At 33.9% G+C, this 18,593-nt stretch overlaps 1 long non-coding RNA gene across 1 annotated transcript; it reads right to left on the minus strand.

The window, feature by feature from the left end:
• Positions 1-572: 572 nt before the first annotated feature.
• Positions 573-4,953, minus strand: LOC141397956 (uncharacterized). The gene is made up of 3 exons (XR_012411575.1): positions 4,821-4,953; positions 2,050-2,197; positions 573-1,981 (listed from the first exon to the last, which is right to left on the minus strand). It is a non-coding gene; the product is annotated as an uncharacterized lncRNA (long non-coding RNA).
• Positions 4,954-18,593: the final 13,640 nt, after the last annotated feature.

Below are 18,593 nucleotides of genomic sequence, written 5' to 3' on the forward strand. Positions count from 1 at the left end.
GGGCATTAACAAATTTCATGAAATTAGGCGTTCTTAGATTGTATTCCTCACTACAACAATTTTATGATTTTACTCTACTATGTCCCGATACACACTAGATCGATTTCAATGAAATAATTTCATGAAATTAATAAAACCTTGGGTTTCAAATGTCAATTCCATAGCGCAAACGTTAAATAAAACCTCTAGTGTAATAGCCTGTTTGTATGGTTAACCTTCTTTATGAGGATTTATTTGACATGTATGCAATGAAATTGACATTTGAAACCTAGTTGGTTTGTAAATCCTCTTATATATAAACGTACTATTACACACGACAGTATACGAGAAGGCTTAGTAGGCTTAGTTGTATATCGTCCGTGTCATGCTTAAGTGTTCCATACGCCATTTTGAGTTAAAGGTACCTTTCAAGGTTTTCAGCCCTGCACTTTCTGAATTTCTAGTCGGTTTTCTTCTATATCTTATAAATCCGATTAAGTGTAACCTGGGTATAAGTCCCGATTTACATTAGGCGATTTTCTTTGAGCATTTTTTTTTCGTTTCCTTTTAAAATTGCCTCCTGTGTCGACACAAGCAAATTCTGTTTGGGCAAATCTTGTATTGAAAACATTGACAATAATGACAATTATGAAAAATATAAAAGTCTTATGCCAGACTATGAAAATGTTCATTTACATAAAAATGAGTTTATAGGTAAGAGGTGTGAAGGGGGTGAAACTCTGTACACATGGTTCTGTAATCTGAAATTATTCTTTGTGTTTAAATTTGCAAGTACCGTTCCACACTAGCGTGAATTTCATTAAAAAATTTCATGAAATTAGGCGTTTTTAGATCCAGTTCCTTAGTATATTACAATCATAAAATTGTAGGCGGTGTAGGCTTAAGGAAAGAATAGCAAAGCAAAGTCAAAAACAATAAAAACACACCCGTGCCCATGATTTTAATTCCACATAATATATTGAGAAGCTCTCTGGAGTTTTATTAACCCAGCAAAAAAAAAATCCTACCAAAATCATGGGTTTCGTAAGGGATTTTTGGCAGCCGTAACTACTCTCAAACCTCCTTTCTTGCCCATTATTTCTACAAGGGCATGCCGCACTCAGTTTGTAGTTATTTTATGACCACTAGAATAACTAGTTATTCTGTGGTCACTAGAAGTTGAAAAGTAAGGTGAAAAAAATTTTATTTTTTAGAACAGTTGATGTAGAGAATTTGTTTTTAATTTCATCACACTTCTTATTTTTAGTTTACTTTATTTCGCTGTCTGCCCGAGTTGAACCCATGATTTCTAGCCAAAGACACTACACACTGTGCCACGCACACGAATATTAAGAGTTGCTTAAGAACTTAAATGTGCAGTGCACATGTGCACCACAAACTGTTTTTTTTTTTAATTAACAAAAACTCGCGTGCAGACGGTGAGCGTCGAACACACAACCCTAGGATTTATAGTCGGACACACACTCACTGTGCCACTGTCGTCATTACTTAGTGAGGAGTAAATTAAGTAGGTTTACCTTGTAAATTTTTTAAGAAGTAACCCATTACTTTTCAGATTACTTGTAATGCGAAAAGAAGTTTGTTTACATTACTTTTTAAAGGGTTACGTAATGACTACCGGATCCAAATTTTTGCTGGGTAAGATTATGACCCACCTAAAACCGCTTCCTCCTCATTATTTCAAAAAGTATAAGGAGTCGATTTTGTTCGGCTATGTAGTGATATTTTCTATACATATTATAATGCATCTCATCGGTACATGGATCGTGTACGTAATACAAAACAATAAACCACACTTACCTGTATTAAATCGGGAAATTTTTCCAGCATTTTCTTGGCAATATTATAATGACCATGATGTACAGCAGCATACAGAGGTGAATACTTGGTTACAGTATGTGTACGACCATCTGCACCGGCATCCAATAAACGATTTGTGATACTCTCATAAATTAAATGAAAATCCATGGAATTCTGTTCTCTAGAATTAAAAAAAAATAGATTCGTTTTAATGTTGGCTTATAATTTCCTATAAAAAGTTACACATACTCCTTGGCGTAATAGATATCCAAATATTGTTTCGAAAGCAACCAATGAAAATAACTGGCATCCAAGAAACGTTTCTCTTCAATGGCCGAGTTGCTTAGATGTTTTAATAGACGATTAGCGTCATTTATACGGCCGGCTTTCAAATAGGCTTAAAATATGAATAAAAAAAATGAATATTTGATATACAGTGAATCACAGTCAAAAGTATTCACTTCATTTTCCTTCATTAAAACTGCGATTGCTTAGAGTTAATTAATGATATCGATTTCATTCTTTTTTATATTTTTACATTAGGGTCTTAACTTAAATATAATAAAATAGAATTAACAAAATTCGGGTAAATTTAGATAAAAATAAAAATTGTTAAAAAACATCGATTTCTACCTGACAGTGAAAAGTATCCACTCTAAAAGTTTTATGAAACCCAAAGGATTTCATAGGAGTTTAGCACTTGGTATGACATCCTTGGTTATGCTTTACAGCTTTTAGCCTTGTTGGCAAAGATTTAACTAAATTTTCGGTGCAAGATCCGGAAGCACTCATACAACCCCATACCATAACAGAGTCTCCTCTGTGCCTTTACGGTTGGAATTGTGTGTTTAGGGCCCAAGGCGGTATTTGCCCTATGACCATAGATGGGCTTTCTCGCACGCCAGCGTTGCTGTGGTTTGTTTCTCTTTTTCGTTGTTACAACATAAATCAACATTTACGGATTGTTTCGTTATATTATTTTTAATAAAATCACTTTTTTTAATTGCTTGGATGTCGTCTGTGTGTTAAAAATATTAAAAAAGTAAAATAATTCTAACAAAAACGCTGTTTTATTTTTCCCTTAAAAAATATTTAAGAGTAATTTTGACCATCTATGCCTATGACATACCCATATTGGTCCATATGACCAAAACAGGCTGCCAATGAAAGCAATGAAGACAACTTTAACCTGTTTTGGTCATATGGACCAATTAAGGTCTGTCATAGGACAAATACCGCCTTGGACCCCAAACACACAATTTCAACAGTAAAGCACAGAGGAGACTCTGTTGTGGTATGGCGTTGTAGGAGTGCTTCCGGTGTAGGAAATCGTGTCTATATCGAAGGAATTAAGGATTAGATGTATTATTTAGATGTATTATGAAAGGTTAATTTGAAATTTAGGCGCTGAAAAATGGGATTTGGGACAACATTCAAATTTTATCAATATATGAGCCCGAGCACAAATCACATATTTTTCTAAATGGATGCTGTGTAACTGTCCAAAAGTGATTCAAACATCTCCCCGATCCCCGGATTTGAATCCTAAAGATAATTTATGGAGTATTTTGGAGACAAATATAAAAAATCGTTACATCTAAAGTACAAGAACCCTGAAATATGCCTTGCAAGAAGAATGGGGAATAATTCCTATATCTTGCCCCGAAAACTTAGTTAAATTTTTGCCAGAGAGGCTAAAAGCTGTAAAGGATAACCAAGAATGTCATACGAAGGGCTGAAAGCCTTAAAAAATCCTTTTTGTTTCATGAAACTTTTAGAGTGCATACTTTTCACTGTGAGGTAGAAATCGATGTTGTTTAACCATTTTTATTTTTTTATCTAAATTTACCAGAATTTTGTTAATTTTATTTTATAATATTTAAGTTAATGTTTGGTTTACATTCGGCGTCTTTTCGTGATTTCGAGGGCGTTTCGTGATTTCGCGAGAAATCAAGAAAAAATTATCATGATTTCGCATACAAAAATGAAATCATCTCATTTCGTGATTTCAGCGAAATCAACATCGAAATCACAGTACACATGATATACAACCCTGTTTTTGCCTGAAAAAATACCAAAAGTTGCATCACTTTTCACGTATCACAATAAACAAGGTAGATGGTCAATTGCTGCAACAAAAAATTATAGTATCAAAATTTTTAAACAATGTGAAAAAAAAATATTAAATTACTTTGTTACAATGCTATTTTTCATTGTGTTCTCGTACTTTTTTAATGGTAATGTTAAAAAAAAAGAGCGAATTGTCAAAAATTGCTTCCCCATACAAATTTCTTAAAAAATAGGGGAACGAAAAAATTACGGAAATTGCAAAAACTGCAGCAAATCAACGTATCAGCTATCGTATTTAGATGATAATGAACATGTTGCTAGTTTCTACTATGCCAAAATTGTATGGTAGAAAACAGGAGAATAGGGTGTTATTCGGCGCTATTTTTGTTTAAAGAGAAGTGCAAGTTTTGGTAGATTTCGGAGTACGGGAACGCATTTTTAGCACTAAACGGGAAAACTGCTGCAAGTTCTGAACACAACTTTTATCTATCAAAATTTATTATTACGATGTCTCAACGATAAAATCATTTTTTATTTTTTCATTTGTTAGTACTATACACAATTAATACGATATATAGATAATTTTACGATAATTTTCGAAATAAAGTTGTAACGTTTTATATTGTCGTATATTTTTGATGACTAATTCAATTCACAACAACTTGTTTTGAAAATTCATGTTCGATCAAATGCGCATGTGCATCTACCTTGATCATTGTGATATGTTTGAAATCAACAAAAAAATAAGTGTAAACACCGGGATGTATTTCAGGATTTCGTGAAATCCAGTGGATTTTAGAGCGCAAGTGTAAACTTGGCATAAGACACCAATGTAACAATATAAAAAAGAATGAAATCGCTATCATTAATTAAATCTTAGAAATCGGAGTTTTAATGAAAGAAAGTGAAGTGGATTCTTTTGACTGTGATTCACTGTACATAGTACTTACTACCAATCTGAATAAGGGGTTATAAGACAAATTTCCAATAGTCACCATTTCCTAGTAATTTTTTCCAATTACTGTCAACTGAAGGTTATTTGCTTTTAAATTTTGTTTACTTTCCCATTATGTAAATAAAAAATTGTTGAATTACAGTGAGGGACAAAGTAATGATTTTTATGAAATTCCAAGTACACAGTTTCATTTGTTCACTAATGCTTGGTTTACATTTACAAAATCCACTCAATTTCAAATGTTCGGGAACGGAAACATGGCAGAAACAAATGTCAAAGTCGGCGTTTCAGCCAATCTGAAGCCGGCCTTGACTTTTTATAGTAGTAGGCTTTGAATTCAAAAAAGGCCCCTTTATGAAAAAAAATCATTATTCAAACGCTCAACATTTGTTTTTTTGTCAAATTTAATTTTCTTTAAAGAAAAATGCCGCGAAGAACGGTATGATTTATTTTGTGAATACATTTTAATAATAATAATAATGTTTTCCTTTTTTTACAGGGATTGATCGTGCAAATTGTTACAACAATAAAAACGTGCCGGAATGGCCATGAAAGCAAAACGTCCTTAAATGAGGACTTCGAGTGTACAAAAAAAAATCAAGAAGGAGGGGCAACGGCGCCAAAATTAGAAAATGGCGCACACGTAGACCTTACATTTACATCCGATGAGGATGAGGACATGGCTAGTGGAGCAGCAGCAGCAACAACACCTGGAGGAGGTGTCCGCTAGCTGCAGGCGTGGCAGCAGGTCCAACAACAACAGCAGCAGCAGGAACAGCTGCACCATCAATTGCTGCAGGATCTGCAGCTCCAACGGCATCAACTACAGCTCCAACAGCAGCAACAAGAACAGCATCAACAAAAACAAGAAGTTCTTGATGAGCAAATGGCGGCAATACACCTGGACATGGAGGAGGTAGAAGAAATGGCGGAGGAGGCTGAAGAAAGACTACTTAATCCTTAATTAAAATATTATTATTAATATAAAAATATTATTATTAAAATGAATTGAATAAAATGAATTAAATTGAATAACTAAATAAACTTTTATTTCAAATATTATTATTAAATATATAAAATATTATTATTAAAATGAATTGAATGAAATGAATTAAATTGAATAAATAAATAAACTTTTATTTCAAATATTATCATTAAATATATAAAAATATTATTATTAATAATGAATTAAATGAATTATATTGAATAAATAAATAAACTTTTATTTCATACATACATATGTACTTTGTTTTTATATTTTGAATATTTTTATTATAATAGATTAACGAAAGGAACTATAGAAACGAAGGCGTTGGACATGGTTCCTATCGTTCTATCTAGGGTTTGTTTTGGAGCTGTTATCTACAACAACATTCTTCAAGTACAGTACACAATGAGGCACAATGACTGTAGTTGTAGTACTTGGAAACAAACAAAATAATAAACACTGTTACAACAACAACAACCTTCTATGAGATAGAAGACTGCTTCAGTGGCCTTCTATGGAACGGAATACCACTTTAGTTGCATTTTGTCAGAGAGAAGACCACCTTCTATGAAGCACAAGACTACTTCAGTGACCTTCTATGATTTTTTTCGTATTTCTCGTATTTTTTCGTTCGTTCTTTTGGGGTGGCAAAGGCAGAGACTTAAGCAGAGAGGCGGAATTAAAGTAAAGAAAAAAGGTAACTTAGAATGTTCCAATTACATTACATACAGTGAATCACAGTCAAAAGTATCCACTTCAGCTTCTTTCATTAAAACTGCGATTGCTAAGAATTGGTTAATGATAGCGATTTCATTCCTTTTTATATTTTTACATTAGCGTCTTAACTTTAATATAATAAAATAAAATTAACGAAATTCTGGTAAATTTAGGGGTCGATTATGGATTGCAACTCAACTGTAGTTGCGTTGCCAGATGAGAAAATCATACAAATAAAATGAGTGAAACGACAGAAATTTTTATCAAATTCATTCAACATCAGTGTATTGAACCTTCAGCTATTAATTTAATTGCAAAAAAGTATAAATTTCAATGCAGAAACGGAATTTTCTATTTTGAAATTAGCTGTCAGCAACGCAACTGGAGATGGGTTGCTATCCATAATCGACCCCTTAGATAAAAAAATAAAAATGGTTAAACAACATCGATTTCTACCTCACAGTGAAAGTATGCACTCTAAAAGTTTCATGAAACAAAAAGGATTTTTTAGGCTTTCAGCCCTTGGTATGTCATGCTTGGTTATCCTTTACAGCTTTTAGCCTCCTTTTCAAAAATTTAACTAAGTTTTCGGGGCATGATATAGGAATTTTTCCCCATTCTTCTTGCAAGGCATATTTCAGGGTTCCTGTACTTTAGATGTAACGATTTTTTATATTTGTCTCCAAAATACTCCATAAATTATCTTTAGGATTCAAATCCGGGGATCGGGGAGGTGTTTGAATCACTTTTGGACAGTTACATAGCATCCATTTAGGAAAAATATGTATGTGATTTGTGCTCGGGCTCATATATTGATAAAATTGGAATGTTGTCCCAAATCCCATTTTTTCAGCGCCTAAATTTAAAATTATCCTTTCAGAATGTTTAAAAAATACATCTTATCCTTAATTCCTTCGATAAAGACACCGCCATACCACAGCAGAGTCTCCTCTGTGCTTTACTGTTGAAATTGTGTGTTTGAGTACCAAGGCCGTATTTGCCCTATGAAATACCTTAATTGGTCCATCTGACCAAAACGGGCTGCCAATGAAAGCAATGAAGACAACTTTAACCTGTTTTGGTCATATGGACCAATTAAGGTATGTCATAGGGCAAATACCGCCTTGGACCCCAAACACACAATTTCAACAGTAAAGCACAGAGGAGACTCTGTTGTGGTATGGCGTTGTAGGAGTGCTTCCGGTGTAGGAAATCGTGTCTTTATCGAAGGAATTAAGGATAAGAGGTATTATCTAAACATTCTGAAAGGACATTTTGAAATTTAGGAGCTGAAAAAATGGGATTTAAGACAACATTCCAATTTTATCAATATATGAGCTCGAGCACAAATCACAAATTTTTCCAAAATGGATGCTATGTAACTGTCCAAAAGTGATTCAAACACCTCCCCGATCCCCGGATTTGAATCCTATAGATAATTTATGGAGTATTTTGGAGACAAATATAAAAATCGTAACATCTAAAGTATAGGAACCCTGAAAAATGCCTTGCAGGAAGGATGGGGAAAAATTCAGATATCGTCACCGAAAATTTAGTTAAATTTTTGCCAAAAAGGCTAAAAGCTGTAAAGGATAACAAAGGATGTCATACCAAGGGCTGAAACCCTAAAAAATCCTTTTTGTTTCATGAAACTTTTAGAGTGCATACTTTTCACTGTGAGGTAGAAATCGATGTTGTTTAACCATTTTTATTTTTTATCTAAACTTACCTGAATTTTGTTAATTTTATTTTATAATATTTAAGTTAAGACACTAATGTAACAATATACAAAAGTATGAAATCGCTATCATTAATTAACTCTTACAAATCGCAGTTTTTATGAAAGAAAGTGAAGTGGATACTTTTGACTGTGATTCACTGTATGTAGAAATAAATAAGGAATGCCGCAATAAGGGAAATTTTTCAAAGAAAATTATATGAAAAAAACTCAAATGAAAGTTAAGATCTAATTAGTTAACGAAGGAACACAAGCAAAATATTATCAATTTTTAAAAGGTCATCCAATCGGCAAATTCACCAAAAAATACAACTCTGCACCTTCATTTGTTGTCAAAAGTTGTTGTTGCTGCGAATAACAATTATTTCGCCTTGATTTTGTTATTAAAAAAGTTTACTATTTATTTTTGATTTCTTTTATATCGCACAACAATAAACGCCACAAAACACAAAGATAATTGTAGACAAATGTTTTATTCGCGATATTTCAAAAGAATTTAAACATTTTTTAACATTTCGGTGAAATAACCAAAATTTGTTTTGATAAATTTGCTATGGGTAACTACGACAATATACATACATACATACATACAATTTTGACAGGAAATGGAGGTTCAGTTTGTCTTATTGGATGACCTTCTATTTGGATCATGTTGAAAACATTGACAATATGCCTGTTCGATAACTTTGCAAGTAAAAAGTTTTTGCAAGTTCTTGCAACTACTTGCAAGACTTCCCAATTCTCTTTTACTGAACAAGTTTGTAATCGAACAGCATTTTGTAAAAGTTTTTGCAAATTTGTACAAACTTTTGGGTTATCGTACAGACCTAATAATACCAATTATGAAAAATATAAAAGTCTTATGCCAGACTATGCAAATTTTCATTAAATGAAAATGAGTTTATAGGTAAGAGGTGTGAAGGGGGTGAAACTCTGTACACGTGGTTCTGTATTCTGAAATTATTCTTTGTGTTTAAATTCGTAAGTACCGTTCCACACTAGCGTGAATTTCATTAAAAAATTTCATGAAATTAGACGTTTTTAGATCCTTAGTAGATTACAATCATAAAATTGTAGGCGGTGTAGGCTTAAGAAAAGAATAGCAAAGCAAAGTCAAAAACAATGAAAACACAAAAACTGAACGATGATATTAAATCTAACAAACTCAAACATGACAGAAGGGGAGGTAACACACACCGAACTCATCGAACAGCAACAAAATACCGCAATTTTGCTGACATTGACATCAGCTGAGCAAACAACAAATATAACAAAGAGAACGAACGAACATCTCTCACAAACATTTGAAGGCAAGGCCCCCACCGTTGACGTCACAATTTGTTGGTAGTGATGATGGTGAGTGTAATTTGAGCACAAGAACTCTCAGCAAGACCAAATGCGATAATTCTGGGATCCTGTTACATTTGATGAATTTGAGGCGTATCTAGGGCGTGGTGGTGCTGCCTTGCTGCGACCTTGGGTGTGTTTGTTTCGCTAACAACTTTATTTGCTACTGTTGTTGTTGGAGTGTTTATCAGACTCATCTAACTAAAAAATCACCATTGTCACCCGGAAAGCAAACACAAAAACGCTCAACAAATGAATGAATGCTGCAGAAGAATGTGGTAGGTTTGTTTTGTGGATTTTTCCATCCTTGTTCATTGGGGGGGGGGAGGGTTAAAATGGAAATAAATATAAACGTAGTTATCAATGGGAGTTGTTTGTTTCATGGTTTATTGCAATAGCCAACAGGCAAATTAATTATGAAATTTGTTGCCATTTGTGTGGGTGTGTTTGCATGACTTTGTGTTTTTTCTTCTTTCATTGAAGTGCACACCTCCCTTGCTAATCACTACGTGGGGTATCTGTGAAGTTCTTGAGATGAGATTTCTATATAGGATATTATATTTTACAGTCAAACCTCGATTACCCGTAAACCTCCATTATCCGGTAAAGGAAAACACAGATTTTGTTTGTTAATTTTAAACCGATTAAAGTTAAATTTGGGATTCGTTCGACTAAATTTCAATGGTCAAAATAATGCACAAATGAATTATTTTAGAACAGTTTCAATATGTTAAACATGGTATTAAATTAATAATTGCTCGTATTTATAAATATTTGAGAGAAATCAGATTTTTTGATTAAGAATATACGTATGTATGTACATACATATGTATAAGAAACAGTATTACCACTACGGATAATCGAGGTCCGACTGTATTATATAATTGGATTTGTCAAATCTATTACGTATACGTCAAATAAATCCTCATAAGGGATATTTATCAGTCAAATAACTGTAATGTAAACAGACTATAAGAGGGAAGAAGCAGGTTTGTCTCCATTTCTGCCATAAAAATTAAGTCCCGGTCCACACTAAAATTATTTCATTGTAAATATATCATAAAATTATGCACCCCTAGACCGAGTTCCATAGTCCCGGTCCACACTAGAGTGATTTCAATGAAATAATTTCATGAAATTAGGCGTTCTTAAATCGATATCATCCCTACCGTATTTTCATAAAATTACTTTAGTATGGAACTCGACCTATGAACAACAAACTTCATGAAATTTGTTCAGTGAAAACGATCTAGTGTGGACCAGGACGTAGTAGACTAATATGATGAAATTGCTGTAGTGGGGAGCTCGATCAGCTAATTTCATGAAATTTTTACAATGAAATCACTCTAGTGTGGATTGGGACTAAGTTCCTCTGTTTCAGAAGAGTTGATTTTATTTGATGTTTTCTCGTATAAAATCATTTTTGGTTACCTGTATATATGAGGTTATGTATAAAAAACAAAAGTAATTATACTACTTTGCCTTTATGTATACCAACTCTTTGTTAGTTATTTTGGAGGGAATTTCAGGCATAAAATTCCCCCTGACAGAGCCTTTATATTGAAACAAAAAAGTCTTAATGGGTGTGTTCCTTTATAATGTGGGAGCGAATAAATATGCAAAGAAATATCCTTAAATTTTCTACTAATACGATATAGGCTGGACATAAGGAAATACATATACACACAGTACTATTTCCTTTCCTTACTTTCTTCGTCGTTCAAGCAAAAAGAGGCTTGTCCGGCATAAATGCTATTAGTTTGACAGGTGGGTGGGTGTGAGTTACAAAACACTTAAAATGGTTGGTGTTTTGATAGCATATAGAAAGAGAAGGCCGATTTTGCAGTCTCTTAAAGCTTGTTTTCTTAATGGGATTTAAAACAAATCATAAATGCCGGCCTGTTTTTAAAGAAGTGGAGTGGTAAACGGCATTTGCAACACCCCCGACGTACATATGTGAGTGCGTAAGATAATGCTGGTAGTTTGTTGCATTAGAGGAGGGTTTTGTACGTTAACGATGTTCACAGCCATACATGCGCACTCATAAATTAACATGAAACATAAAAAACCGCAACCTTTATACATTGTAACAATTAAACAATTAAAAGCTTTTTTCGTTTGCCCCCACCCATCTTTTCATCCAACCGTTCCTTTTGTGGCAATAAAATAAATTGGATTCCTTGTTCCTCTTCATCAGTGCAGAATGCTGGGAAGGAACAAAACCTACCCGCAGGGCATTCATTAGTCAAATTGCCTGGTGCTTGCTTTGTGTGCTTGTTTAACGACGAGCGGATGGCATGTGTTGTGTCAGGATTTTAATTAAGAAGATGTTTATGTACTAGGTTCGAAGAAGCGGCAATGGCAAAAGCGTAGGTTGATCTCGTTGGATTTTATTTTGCTAATGAAGAAACGTTGTTGATTGCATTTTGTTGCCGTTGTTGTTGCTGCTTCAGCTTTCAACAAAATTCACTAATTGGCAAAAGTGGTCTTGAATGACTGACTGCCTATCGTGTCTCAAACCATGAATGAACACACACATCTGCTGTTGCTGGGGCAAGGAAGGCACGGGAAAGGTAGGCGAATGTGGATAGCAAAAATTAATTAAAAATAAGCTAGTGAAAAAACTTACCTACCGCCAGATGTTGAAATTCAATTCTCTACTGCATCACAATACGAACGGAATACTGAATTGAAATGGTTTTCCTGGGTGGCAAAAGCTGTTATAATGAATCCATTTGTTTCAGGTTGTGGTAAAATAACTTCTTCATCTACATTAATCAAATACATATTTAGGTATATAGTCTCGAGGAAAATACCAAAATATAGACGTAAATAAACTCAATCTCATAATCTTACCTGTATGTTCTTTATTAAAAATTCCTTCTAGAGAGGTTAGCTACTTCTTCTTGAATGCAACGAAGAAAATAAGTCATTCATTCACGAGTCATTCATTGCCAATCCATCCCCATTATCACCACAAACCACGAACAAACAAAAACAACAACAAACATTATTTTTCTATATATCAGGGCCTTTCCCTGTTGCTGTTGTAATGGGCTCTCAAAATTGAAGAGAAAGCAAATTCTAAGAGCAATGAAAACATATTTTTTCTATCTGCTCTGCAACAATGAACCAACCACCTCTCCTCCCTTCTTTTGATATCAAATGTTAAGAAGCTATTCGTGTTTTACGACTGTTGTTGTTTAGCAGCAAAAAGGGGGCCTGACACTGTGTCTTGTTTGTTCTTTTGTTGTTGTAACGAGAAAATAACACCATTCATTCATTGATTATAAAAATAAATATAACAGCTATAATTTCTGTAGAGCAACGCCCGCCAAAATATTGTGAGGTTATGTGATGGGAGATAATAAAATGCAAAAAACGACACCGCCGCCAGCCCGTCATACAAATGACACATACAGACTCGTACATGAAAATAAGAGAGTGAGTCGAAGAGGGCGGAGAGTATGTGAGCAATAGAGATAGCGAATACAGTTGTGACAATTGCGCATGGGAAAGAAAAAGGCGGCGACAGAACGTGGTCATTAAGATGTACTTTACATTAGCAATCAATATCATATGACCCGAAATAAAAACATTCCATATCTACCTATGCGGACAATGTGGAGACGTAATATCACTGCATTTTTGCTGGTGTGAACGCATAAAGTAAATGGCGTAATACCCCGGATAGACTTAACCGGATTAACCTAGTGGGTTTGGGATTCAAATGTCAATTCCATAGCGCAAACGTCAAATAAATCCTCATGAAATGGGTTAACCCGGCAAAAAAAAAAATTAATGTATCCGTACTATAAGGAAAATCCCCCAAAATACCCAGGTATTTACCCAATATGTGGGTAAAACTACAGAAACTAAAATCCAGTTGGACGCGAAAACGCAGTATTTTAAAAAATTTTAACTGACTAAGAATAAAATTACCTTTTTTGGAAATGTGACTAGTTAGTATTTTACCAATTTTGGTCCATATTTTTGGTAAATCTCTCATATATAGTTACAGCGTAATTGATATATGAGGGCTTTTAGAACGGTTTGTTGAAGTCCTTCTTGCGGAAAAACGTAAAGGTTGGACCGATATTCTTATTTTTTCATATATGTATCTGATGGCTTAACTTTTGATTTCAGCTGATGACCTTGAGATTTTGGCCCTCTTCGACAAAGATATATTTGCTGCGTTCTGCATTGATATTCTTCCTTCATACAACTCCAACGCTGATTTTACATATAAAAAGTATAGTCCTCGAGGTAAAACCGCGTTTTTGTTTTTTTTTTTTTTGATTTTCTGACTGACAGAAAAACAAAATTTTCATTTCAAAATAAATTTTTAAATACCCAAATAAACACCCGAAAAAGGTATTTATCGGGAATTTACAAGGTATTTACCCAAGTTTTGGGTAAATACCGGGTAGAAACCCATCTATAATAATGGTAAAAGGAAAGAATATGAAATGTGGATTTAGGAACAGCAGAGATAAATAACTGAGTTTCCCTATAACATACATAATTGTATTTCATTCTTCAAAATGTTGAGACCACAACTTTTTAGTTAAACTTGTCATTCCGTTTGCAACACATCGAAATATTCATCGGAGACCCCATAAAGTATGTATATTCTTGATCAGGGTAAAATTCTAAGTCGATATAGCCATGTCCGTCTGTTGAAATCAATATTCAGCTCGAAATTTTAAGGATAGAGCTTTGTAATTTGGTATGGAAGTTTCTACTATCCTAGGATGTTTGGTATTGTAAATGGGCTATATTGGTCCACGTTTTGATATAGCTCCCATAGAACGGTACCACCCGATTTTCGGTATTTTGTAGGTCTTGGCCACAATAATCCACCGAAATGCCTCAAATTTTGTATTTAGTCGTAGTTGTGGGTATAAAACTTTCTCCCGGGCATTTATCGGTACAGGTCCACGCCTTCATGCAGCCCCCATAGAACGGTACCTCACGATCTTCGGTATTTTGAAGTTTGTGGCCCCAACAACCCACCGAAATGTCTGAAATTTGGTATTTACGTTTGAGGTAAAAACCTTTCCGATGAAAATTTGTGGGTATAGATACACGTTTCGATATAGACCCCAAAGAACGGTAACTCCCGATTTTCGTCATGGTAGAATAAGAAAAGGTAGCAGCAATACACAGCTGACTGAACTGGGTTGTAACGTTAGTGTCAAATTTCATATGACATTTTATACATTTATTCTATTTCGATGTACATTAGGGACATATATTTTTTGAGAAAAATATATATCATTCGGAAAAAAAACATTTCCCAGAAAGACTTCTTCATATCAATGATATGTAACCTCCTCCAAGTTCGAACGATAAGCCGCGCAGTAAATCCCCGCTTGTAGAGGCGATACAAAGTTTGTTAATATGTGAGGTATTTTGTTAAAATTTAAAAAAATAAAGCCCTAATAAACATGTGCTTCTTTGATTTCTAAAACAAAACATTGAAACAACTTCTCTTTTTCTATGAATTTCCAGCGACCCCAAACTTTTCTGCAAGAATTCTACTTTCTGCGAGAATTTATGCATTTAGTGGAATGATGTGGAAACATAAAAATTGAAAATGTAACGAATTTTCATTCATGTTTTCCAAATTATTCAACCAAATGTGAAAAATTATTAGTTTTTTAAATTCCAATAATTTATAGACATTTCCTTGTTTTGTTTACAAATACAACTGGCAGTAACGTTACAAACAAAAACAAATTCCTTTGTGGTTGTTGTTCGAGTTGTATTTGTTGTAGTATTAACTTTACCTTATATTTGTTCTACCATGGATTTTCGTAATACTGAAGATTGTGACGTCAATATCCTACCGAAATGACTGAAATGTTTTATTTAAGGCCAAGGTACATAAGCTGCCTTGCCTGCTTGCCTTTCTTGTTTTTGATGAAAGAATAAAAAAGAAAAGGGCAACCCAGTTCGAAATTTGCTCGGCCTTCTTTATTCTTTTATTTTTATTATGTCAAAAATGAAGCAGGAAAGCAAGGCAATCAGACGGAGCAGCTTATGTACGCAGGCCTTAAAGGACTGGGTACCTTGCTTCCTGGTTGCCTTGCATCCCTGCTTTATTTGTGACAAAATAAAAGAATAAAGAAGGCCGAGTAAATTTCAAAATGGGTTGCCCTTTTATTTTTTATTCTTTTATCAGAAGTAAGCAAGTTAAACTGCCATGACCATGTTTGCCTTAATAAAAACCAAAATTTCAGCACCCATTGTCATTTAACAAACTTTTCACCAAAATGCGTTCCCGTACACCAAAAAAGTTAAACAAAAATGGCGCTGAATAAATTTCTCCTTAGAAACACAACAAATTTGTGTGAGCAAAATGTGTAACATGTTTGCCGGTTTCTGATTGGCTCACCCGACTGTGACGTTTGTTCCAGTTTTTTTGACGTTTCTGCCATATGTTTTTTGTTCTCGTACATTTTGGAAAAATGTGTATGTGGAACTCATTTTCGATCGTTTGCCCTTTTGGCACTTACCATTAAGAAAGTACTGGAACGAAGCTAATGATCAGCTCCACCTACTGTAAACATTTCAACAAAAGAGACTAATGCTAAGTTTACATTTACGAAATCCACTTGATTTCAACAGTCAATTCCATAGCTCAAACGTCAAATGAAATCTCATCTGGATTTCATTTGACGTTTAACCTATGGATTTGACAGATGAAATCGAGTGGATTTCTAAAATGTAAACCAAGCATAAGGCCAACTTTATATTATAGCCTTTTGCAGGGTTAACCTTCTTCATGAGGATTTGTTTGACGTATGTATATGTAATGGAATTGACATTTAAACCCCAGTGGGTTTGTTAAATCCGGTTATATATAAACGTGCTATTAGTCCGTGTTTAGACACACAAATTTCTCTGGAAAGTAAATTCAGTTTTTAGGCAATAGGGGGTAGGAAAGAGTATTGAAGAGCTCTTTCCTCTCCGCTCTCTCCCAAAAAACTCAATTTACTTTCCCGATAAATCTGTGTGTCTAAACACAGACTAAAGGCCTACGTACATAAGCTGCCTTGCCTGCTTACCTTGCTTACTTCTGATAAAAGAATAACAAAGAAAGGGCAACCCAGTTCGAAATTTCCTCGGCCTTCTTTATTCTTTTATTTTTATTATTATTATGTCAAAAATGAAGCAGGAAAGCAAGGCAATCAGACAGAGCAGCTTATGTACGCAGGCTTTAAAGGACTGGGTACATAAGCTGCCTCGCCTGATTGCCTTGCTTCCCTGCTTTATTTGTGACATAACAAAAATAAAAGAATAAAGAAGACAGAGTAAATTTCAAACTGGGTTGCCCTTTTACTTTATTTTTGCCAGAAATGAATGAAGCAGGCAAGCAGGCGAGCTGCTTATGTACAGTGACTATCATTGAAAATAGCTGTGTTCATTTACTTACCTGAGGTTACCATTTATACCATTTGTTACCATTTTTAACCTGCAAAGCGTTCCTTAACCCTGAAAAGTGGCAAAACTGGAAGAAATTTTTAAGAGAGTGAGAGTGGAGAGAGATCGAAAATGGCTTTCTCTTCTAACACAGGCTACCAGCAAAATTTCTGCAGGTAAAAAATGGCAGAACTGATTTTTCGACTTTTGTTTGACGATTATTTCACAATGAAAAGAAAATGGACGCAAAACAGAAGAAAAAGTCGAACGCTGATAAAACTAAATTAAAAACTGTGAAATAATAGACGAAAATTTATTTTTTATGTTTCTTTTCGACATTGCTGCCAGACCTACCATTTTTCCGTTCCTTTACTTTTCTGGTAAAATTGTTCATGAGAGAGCAATTTTGACACTTTTCTCTTTTAACAACCTTACCATTAAAAAAGTAAAGGAACAAAGCTAATGATGTAACCTGAAATAAAAATATAAACGTTGATAACTTGGAAACGAGTTGAGATTTTTTAACAATTCAAAAAAAAAAACAATTTTGTAGGCTGAAAAAATGTCTTTAAGATGGCGTACAAAAACATTCCATTTACACTACCGTTATACTAAAAATTTGCAGGAAAACATAAAATGAACATTTTTGAAGTATGTGAGCATTAAAAATGATGCATCACAATAATTTCCAAATTTTTCGCTTTTTCTGACATTTTAGTAATCAGAATGGTGGAATAATTGGTCACCTATCGTTTTCAGTAGTTTGGTCTATGATTAAGATAGAAAAAATGATATTCTAATATTGGCACGATTGTAATTAATGTCCCATTGTAGGAAATTAGGATAGAAATTCCTAGTTTTTTAAGTTATTTTCCAAAAAATAACTATGAAAAATCATTAAGGGTTATATCCAGAGTACGTACAAACAACCTAATGACATATGGAAAGTCCTGTATTAGCTAGACTTGCCCTATATTATACTAGTCTTTAACAGCGTTGCCCTGATAGTGGTAAAAATCAGGGCAATTAACAACATTTTTTGCACTTTTCTTTGAAAATAGTTTTCAGAAATTTTTTTAACAATGTTTTGAACATGTTTGCCTTTTTAAAAACCAAAATTTCAACACCCCTTGTTCAAAGAATCACTCCAATTCTTTTTTGGTGCGGTTTTTTTTCAAATTATGTCGTATTTTTGCGGACTTTGTGTGGTATAACATTAATATTTCGGCATATCTGGCGTAAAATCCATATTTTACTTGTGGAAGAAGCCAACACACACCTGAGTTTAAATAAATAAAATCGCTATCAAAACGCTTCGTAAGAAGTAGTAATGTTTGGGCTTCAATGGCAACAAAGGGTGTTGAAATTGTTGTTCTTATAAAAGCAAACATGGTCAAAACATTGTTAAGAATATTTCTCTTCGGCCTACAAAATTGTTTTTTGAATTGTTAAAAAATCTTAACTCGTTTCCAAGTTTCAACGTTTACATTTTTTATTTCAGGTTGCATCATTTTTAGTGACAGTCACCGTACATTTCTTTGTAGTGATGA

This window comes from Musca autumnalis, unplaced genomic scaffold, assembly GCF_047663935.1.
Source record: "Musca autumnalis isolate F117 unplaced genomic scaffold, ASM4766393v1 scaffold_3, whole genome shotgun sequence".
NCBI lineage: Eukaryota > Metazoa > Arthropoda > Insecta > Diptera > Muscidae > Musca > Musca autumnalis.